This window comes from Aphelocoma coerulescens, chromosome 20, assembly GCF_041296385.1.
Source record: "Aphelocoma coerulescens isolate FSJ_1873_10779 chromosome 20, UR_Acoe_1.0, whole genome shotgun sequence".
Taxonomy (NCBI): domain Eukaryota; kingdom Metazoa; phylum Chordata; class Aves; order Passeriformes; family Corvidae; genus Aphelocoma; species Aphelocoma coerulescens.
Genome location: NC_091033.1, coordinates 16,302,033 through 16,310,182, shown reverse-complemented (window position 1 = coordinate 16,310,182; position 8,150 = coordinate 16,302,033). Strand labels below are relative to the sequence as shown.

The 8,150-nt window shown below is 47.3% G+C and overlaps 1 long non-coding RNA gene across 3 annotated transcripts; it reads right to left on the bottom strand.

Moving 5' to 3' along the window:
• Positions 1-4,459: 4,459 nt before the first annotated feature.
• Positions 4,460-8,125, bottom strand: LOC138121183 (uncharacterized). 3 transcript variants are annotated; one of them, XR_011156126.1, is made up of 10 exons: positions 8,016-8,125; positions 7,857-7,936; positions 7,673-7,770; positions 6,700-6,762; positions 6,580-6,621; positions 6,441-6,485; positions 6,295-6,365; positions 6,173-6,213; positions 6,048-6,088; positions 4,460-5,946 (listed from the first exon to the last, which is right to left on the bottom strand). It is a non-coding gene; the product is annotated as an uncharacterized lncRNA (long non-coding RNA). The 3 variants fall into 3 exon arrangements; XR_011156125.1 differs by having other exon boundaries at positions 7,733-7,770; XR_011156127.1 differs by having other exon boundaries at positions 6,295-6,338; positions 7,733-7,770.
• Positions 8,126-8,150: the final 25 nt, after the last annotated feature.

Below are 8,150 nucleotides of genomic sequence, written 5' to 3'. Positions count from 1 at the left end.
GAAAGAGAAAGAGAGAAAAGCAAAGTAGAAAAGTTAGAGGGAAAGAGAAAAGCAAAGTAGAAAAGTTAAAGTTAGAGAGAAAGAGAAAGAGAGAAAAGCAAAGTAGAAAAGTTAAAGTTAGAGAGAAAGAGAAAAAGAGAAAAGCAAAGTAGAAAAGTTAAAGTTAGAGAGAAAGAGAAAGAGAGAAAAGCAAAGTAGAAAAGTTAAAGTTAGAGAGAAAGAGAAAGAGAGAAAAGCAAAGTAGAAAAGTTAAAGTTAGAGAGAAAGAGAAAGAGAGAAAAGCAAAGTAGAAAAGTTAAAGTTAGAGAGAAAGAGAAAAAGAGAAAAGCAAAGTAGAAAAGTTAGAGGGAAAGAGAAAAGCAAAGTAGAAAAGTTAAAGTTAGAGAGAAAGAGAAAAAGAGAAAAGCAAAGTAGAAAAGTTAGAGAAAAAGAGAGAAGCAAAGTAGAAATGTTAGAGAGAAAGAGAAAAGCAAAGTAGAAATGTTAGAGAGAAAGAGAAAAGCAAAGTAGAAATGTTAAAGTTGAAGAGAAGGAGAAAGAGAAAAGCAAAGTAGAAGAGTTAAAGTTAAAGAGAAGGAAAAAAGAGAAAAAGTAGAAAAGTTAAAGAGAGAGAAAAGCAAAGTAGAATAGTTAAAGTTAGAGGGAAAGAGAAAAGCAAAGTAGAAAAGTTAAAGTTAGAGAGAAAGAAAAAGAGAAAAAGAAAAGCAAAGTAGAAAAGTTAAAGTTAGAGAGAGAGAAAGAGAAAAAGAAAAGCAAAGTAGAAAAGTTAAAGTTAGAGAGAGAGAAAGGGAAAAAGAGAAAAGCAAAGCAAAGTAGAAAAGTTAAAGTTAGAGAGAGAAAAAGAAAAGCAAAGTAGAAAAGTTAAAGTTAGAGAGAAAGAGAAAAAGAGAAATGCAAAGTAGAAAAGTTAGAGGGAAAGAGAAAAGGAGAAAAGCAAAGTAGAAAAGTTAGAGGGAAAGAGAAAAGCAAAGCAGAAAAGTTAGAGGGAAAGAGAAAAGCAAAGTTGAAAAGTTAGAGGGAAGGAGAAAAGCAAAGTTGAAAAGTTAGAAACAGGAAAGCAAAGTAGAAAAGTTAAAGAGAAAGGGGAAAGTAAAGCAAAAGAGTCAGCGGGAAAGAGAAAAGTAAAGTTAAAAAGTTAGAGAGAGAGAGAAAGCAAAGTTAAAGACAGAAAAGTAGAGTTGGAGAGAAGAGGAAAGAGAAAAGTAGAGAAAACACAGGAATAAAGACAAACAGAGGAACAAAGAAGAGTTAAAAGAGAAAAATAGAGAAGGACAGAAACAGAGTTAAAGAGAAAAAGAGAGAGACAAAGCAATAAGGAGAAATAGGAAAGCAAAGAAACAGAGTTCTAGAGAAGCAAAGAAATGGAGTCAGAGACAAACAAGGAAATAGTTAAAGAGAAATAGGGAAGTAAAGCTAGAGAGAAACATAATTGGAGAGAGTGAGGAGAAACTGAGAGAGAGGTAGAAACAATGAGAAAAAGAAAAACAGACACAGAAATAAAGATAGACAGAGAAAAGTAAAGTGAAGCAAAGCAAGAAATACAGTGAATAAATGACTAAACCACACCAAAGAAAGACAGGAGCCAAGGAAGGAGGGGGGGGCTGGGGATCTTTATTAGGGTTTTAGAGTTTATTCAACTTTATTGAATGGATTTTTATATTTACACTCTAGCACAATATACAGAAACAACAATGTATACAAATAAAGTACAAATACAATCCATATACACACTGGTAAAAGTCCTATTTGCATACAGAGCAATACATGGAAATACAGCAGCAGACACAAATACAGACCAATACAGAGCAGCACAAGGCAAATACATATCAATACAATATAACAATTACTCTATTTCTGGAAAACTTGCTACATTTTGTTTTATTGTTACAGAAAACCCAAAACAACAGCACCACAGGGAGAACATACCAGTCATCCACCACAAACACCTCTTTCAGCTTCCACACAACCCCACCATTGCTCTCATCGCAACCACTCTCCCCCCCCCAGGCTGCTCGGGAACGGGGTTCCCGAGAGCCTCCAAATCGTCCTGCCTGACAAAACCCCGGCCCGGCACGGTCCGCACCCAAACCTTGGCGATGAACATCGCCTCGCAGACCGGCCGGGACCGAGGAAAAAAAAACCCAGCCGGGGGGGAAAAAAAAAAAAACCCCCCCAGCTGGGGTTTTTTTATTCTAAATTTAAAAATGTGTTGAAAAACCTGAAAGGCAAAAACCAAACACACAAGGTTAGAACCATTCCACCACACACACACCTCTTTCAGCTTCCACACAACCCCACCATCATCTCAACCACTCTCCCCACCCTGGCTGCTCAGGAACGGGGTTCCCGAGAGCCTCCAAATCGTCCTGCCTGACAAAACCCCGGCCCGGCACGGTCCGCACCCAAACCTTGGCGATGAACATCGCCTCGCAGACCGGCCGGGACCGAGGAAAAAAAAACCCAGCCGGGGGGGAAAAAAAAAAAAACCCCCCCAGCTGGGGTTTTTTTATTCTAAATTTAAAAATGTGTTGAAAAACCTGAAAGGCAAAAACCAAACACACAAGGTTAGAACCATTCCACCACACACACACCTCTTTCAGCTTCCACACAATCCCACCATCATCTCAACCACTCTCCCCACCCTGGCTGCTCGGGAACGGGGTTCCCGAGAGCCTCCAAATCGTCCTGCCTGACAAAACCCCGGCCCGGCACGGTCCGCACCCAAACCTTGGCGATGAACATCGCCTCGCAGACCGGCCGGGACCGAGGAAAAAAAAACCCAGCCGGGGGGGAAAAAAAAAAAAAACCCCCCAGCTGGGGTTTTTTTATTCTAAATTTAAAAATGTGTTGAAAAACCTGAAAGGCAAAAACCAAACACACAAGGTTAGAACCATTCCACCACACACACACCTCTTTCAGCTTCCACACAATCCCACCATCATCTCAACCACTCTCCCCACCCTGGCTGCTCGGGAACGGGGTTCCCGAGAGCCTCCAAATCGTCCTGCCTGACAAAACCCCGGCCCGGCACGGTCCGCACCCAAACCTTGGCGATGAACATCGCCTCGCATACCGGCCGGGACCGAGGAAAAAAAAACCCAGCCGGGGGGGAAAAAAAAAAAAACCCCCCCAGCTGGGGTTTTTTTATTCTAAATTTAAAAATGTGTTGAAAAACCTGAAAAGCAAAATCCAAACACACAAGGTTAGAACCATTCTACCACACACACACACACACACACACACCTCTTTCAGCTTCCACACAACCCCACCATCATCTCAACCACTCTCCCCACCCTGGCTGCTCAGGAACGGGGTTCCCGAGAGCCTCCAAATCGTCCTGCCTGACAAAACCCCGGCCCGGCACGGTCCGCACCCAAACCTTGGCGATGAACATCGCCTCGCAGACCGGCCGGGACCGAGGAAAAAAAAACCCAGCCGGGGGGGAAAAAAAAAAAAACCCCCCCAGCTGGGGTTTTTTTATTCTAAATTTAAAAATGTGTTGAAAAACCTGAAAGGCAAAAACCAAACACACAAGGTTAGAACCATTCCACCACACACACACCTCTTTCAGCTTCCACACAATCCCACCATCATCTCAACCACTCTCCCCACCCTGGCTGCTCGGGAACGGGGTTCCCGAGAGCCTCCAAATCGTCCTGCCTGACAAAACCCCGGCCCGGCACGGTCCGCACCCAAACCTTGGCGATGAACATCGCCTCGCAGACCGGCCGGGACCGAGGAAAAAAAAACCCAGCCGGGGGGGAAAAAAAAAAAAACCCCCCAGCTGGGGTTTTTTTATTCTAAATTTAAAAATGTGTTGAAAAACCTGAAAGGCAAAAACCAAACACACAAGGTTAGAACCATTCCACCACACACACACCTCTTTCAGCTTCCACACAATCCCACCATCATCTCAACCACTCTCCCCACCCTGGCTGCTCGGGAACGGGGTTCCCGAGAGCCTCCAAATCGTCCTGCCTGACAAAACCCCGGCCCGGCACGGTCCGCACCCAAACCTTGGCGATGAACATCGCCTCGCATACCGGCCGGGACCGAGGAAAAAAAAACCCAGCCGGGGGGGAAAAAAAAAAAAACCCCCCCAGCTGGGGTTTTTTTATTCTAAATTTAAAAATGTGTTGAAAAACCTGAAAAGCAAAATCCAAACACACAAGGTTAGAACCATTCTACCACACACACACACACACACACACACCTCTTTCAGCTTCCACACAACCCCACCATCATCTCAACCACTCTCCCCACCCTGGCTGCTCAGGAACGGGGTTCCCGAGAGCCTCCAAATCGTCCTGCCTGACAAAACCCCGGCCCGGCACGGTCCGCACCCAAACCTTGGCGATGAACATCGCCTCGCAGACCGGCCGGGACCGAGGAAAAAAAAACCCAGCCGGGGGGGAAAAAAAAAAAAACCCCCCCAGCTGGGGTTTTTTTATTCTAAATTTAAAAATGTGTTGAAAAACCTGAAAGGCAAAATCCAAACACACAAGGTTAGAACCATTCCACACACACACACTCACAGGCAGACACAACCACATAAGCACACACAACCTCTCACACACAGATACAGACAGTCACACGCTATTCAGCTTACACACTGACTGTAGCCATTCATCAAAACACTCCACCAATGAAAATACTTTGATACATCTTCCCTGGCTGCCGCTCCTCGACATCGAGCCGTAGATTCCAGGAAAATCGGTAGCATCGGTGACCGTGGAGATCCAAAGCCGCCTCGGGACCTGCAAGAAAATGTGAAGCGGTCAGAGAGTGGCCCGTGGCTAGGAGTTATCCCCACACCAGGCCCATAAATTTTCTACCCAAAACCCCACAGAAAATAAATGAACCCTTAAGTTTTATGACTGTTCTACCTAACTGTGACTCTACATGCCAGGGCAGGGCGGCTCCGACCCTAAGCGGCGCACAGAGGGGCGGCACCCCAAATTAAGAAAAGATGACACGAGGGCTTGAGATGAGTCTCCAGAAGATTAATTCTTGAGCACAATACACTTAGAGGCGATGGAACCTACTGAAATACTGCGGTCATGGAGGGAGGGTCCGATACCCTCCCTCTAGAGGTCCAAGGGAATGACATGTGAAAAGAAGCCAGTACTAAAACTGAGAAGGAAGATAGATGAGAACATCTTGTGTACTTCCTCCAGTCTCAAGAAGTGAAAAGGTAAAGATGCCAGAATAAGCCCCATCTGGGAAAGTAGGCAAGTAGAGTACAGCCAATACGGCCCAGAACGATGCAAAAAAAGTCACTGATATGCAACAAAGCCCTGTGACACAGAGGACAATGGACACTACATAACATAGACACAACCTACAGAACATAGACACAAGTTGAAACTGCCCAGCAGTCTCACCTGATGGACCCAAGATTCCTACTGCAAGATGAGCCAGAGGCCGATGATGCCAAAGGAAAGAAAGCTCTATGGCAATAGCACATGATAGCAAAACATAAGTCCTTACAAGAAGTTGGTACCAAAGCTGTTAAGAGGATGCTCAAGCTCAGTAGGCCTAGAGAAGAAGGCAACAACTGCTGGGGGACCGGGGCGATCGCTCCGGACCCAAAGGCGAGCTCCTGGGCCAAAAGGTTTTGCGATGACATCAAGACTCAGAGAAGGCCGATGACGTGAAGCTCGTGAGAACACGGAGACGGGTCGGAACCGTCCTGCCCGGCAAAAGGTCGGGTGATGCTGAGGAGAAACCCTCTCCCTTTACTTCTAAGGGGCCTATCCCTCTACAGCCCTCTCCTCTAAGCTAACTTCAAATTGCCTCCTGCAAGTCCAAAGGGTTTTCCCTTGTCCCCACCACCGGTCCCAACACTTAGCTTTTGGAAGACGAGCCGACAAAATCCATCCTCAATGGAAATGAGCACACGGGCGCCATGGATGTTGATACGGTCCCCAGGGTCTGTTTTGGTGGCTGCAAAAATTCAGAAAAAAAATTCAGACCGCAGTGAGACGTCCCAAAAGCGACCCCTTCCGCAAGGCCTCCCTCCCTCCTAAGGGCCCAGGCTCACTTACCTGCCGCTTCCAAACTTCACCTCCGCAGCTGCTCACGGCACCTAAGACAACAAAACAGAAAACGTCACTGTGGCCCTCGAGAATATTAATCCCCAGGGGTCCTCCGCACCAGTACCCTGGCTCACCTCAAATCTTCATCCGATTCCAGAGGCGGCCCAGAAAATACCTGCAAAGCGAAAAGGTACATGCTTAGCACACTGCCACATACCGCTCGCCTATTACTTGCCCCACTTAAAGGCCAACTCACCTGATTGTCTCTATTTCTTGGCACATCCAAGGCAGCAGCAGCACCTGCAAAGAAACAAAGCAAAAAACATCCTGAAAGACTCTGAAATCACAACCTCCCCCCTCCAATTAAAGTACACTGTACCTATAGCTTAAGCTTGCACCCACCTGGCTGCCAGCATCCCCGACCGGGACATCTTGCCGGTGGACCGCCTAAAATGCGCAAAAAATAACAGATGCTTAGAGCTGCACCAGAAATTGATAAGTGAGGAAGAAAAACTAGTTCAGTCCACTAGTCACCACTTACCTCACTCACTTCACCTTGATGGCTGAGATCCAGCTTGACCTCCTAAAAATAAAGACAAAGAACAATGCTGTAACACAGCCACCATTTGCGCTCGCTCCACAAACACAAATGGTGACTGACCTTCCGGTGGGAACCCCGTCACCCGGTCCAGGGCGCTCTGCCACGGATTTAATCCCTCCGCATCTGAAAGAAAGCGATGACAAAAGTCAAAGTGCTGCATGAGAACTTCACAGCCCCAGCTATCTTGTGTCAATCTAGGAATACCATCTAGAGGCCAAACTACAGCCTACACCACAAGTTACAAGTCCCCAGGCCTTGTCCTATTACACCCATATGCCAGACCGTGCAGCAGGGCAGAGCAGCTCCGGGCCAAATTTACGCAGACACCTGTGACACAGGAAAGGACAAAGGAGGGGATGCGATGAAGAGAGAAAACCCTCGTAGAGAAGAACGATCGCAAGGACCGAGAGACCGAGGAATGAGATGACCTAGGCGAGACCGACGGTGAGCCGATGAGGCTCAAAGAACCCCGGCGGAAGGACTTATTCCGAGAACCGCAAAGACGGATGCCCGAGAATCGTACGGTCAGAATCCTCTACCGCTCTTTGCATTCTGACAAGTCCTAATCCGCTATAATGGATCATTGCGGCATACAGCTGTGAATACAGCTCAGAACAAGACCATAAAAGACATCTGACTCGACGCTTCTAAAGAGAGATGCGATTCTGATACACCTCCAAGCTCTTGAGTCAAAGGATCGATGGTATCGGCACCGGGCCAAAGAGCACCGAGAGCAGAGATGCTAAGAATAACACCCAACATTTCCAATAAGCATCTCAAAGGGCTAAGGCAAAAGACCTGCAACAGAAGATGCCCAAAAGACACAGAACATACAATAGACAAGTGACACACACCGGGACTGCTCTGCTCTGCACACCTCGGCATTGTGATCAAAAGTGAGACTTGCCCTTTATGTGGCCTAAGGGGCCCCTTCCTGGACATCCCCACCTCCATATCTGACTCAAAAATCCCTCCCGGCGAGCCCTGACCCAACACCGCACATTCATTCCCTCAGTGGATTGTAGCCCTCAACTTATCTCTCAGGCATCTGGAGATGGGAATCCTCCTCAGGCACAACAGAAGGCCGGCTCACCCTCTGGGAAGCTCCTGTCATCACCGGGCTGTCGTCTCCTAGTCAGCCACAATAAAGAAAACCAAACATCACTACAGGAACTTAGTGGCACGTCGGCCAAAGCCCCGACAATTCCGCTACTCACCGTCCCCTAAGAAGGCCGGGGTCCTCCGACCGCACGCTTCGGCCGCGCTCCGAGGCCGACGCCGTCACCGCGGGGTATGCCTGGGTTAAGAGGAGACAAGGTGGTGTGGCATTGCTGAAACTTAAGTGGACCCTCCCTCCTCCTCCCTCCCTGACTCACCGCAACTCCACGGCCGTGGATGTACCGGAAGGTACCTCAGAAGAGAAAATGTAAAGGCTTCGTTGCAGAGTCCCGTAACACTTCCAGAGCGCTCACGACGGTGGCAAACCGGGTCTGTCGGGTGGTCAGCGAGAA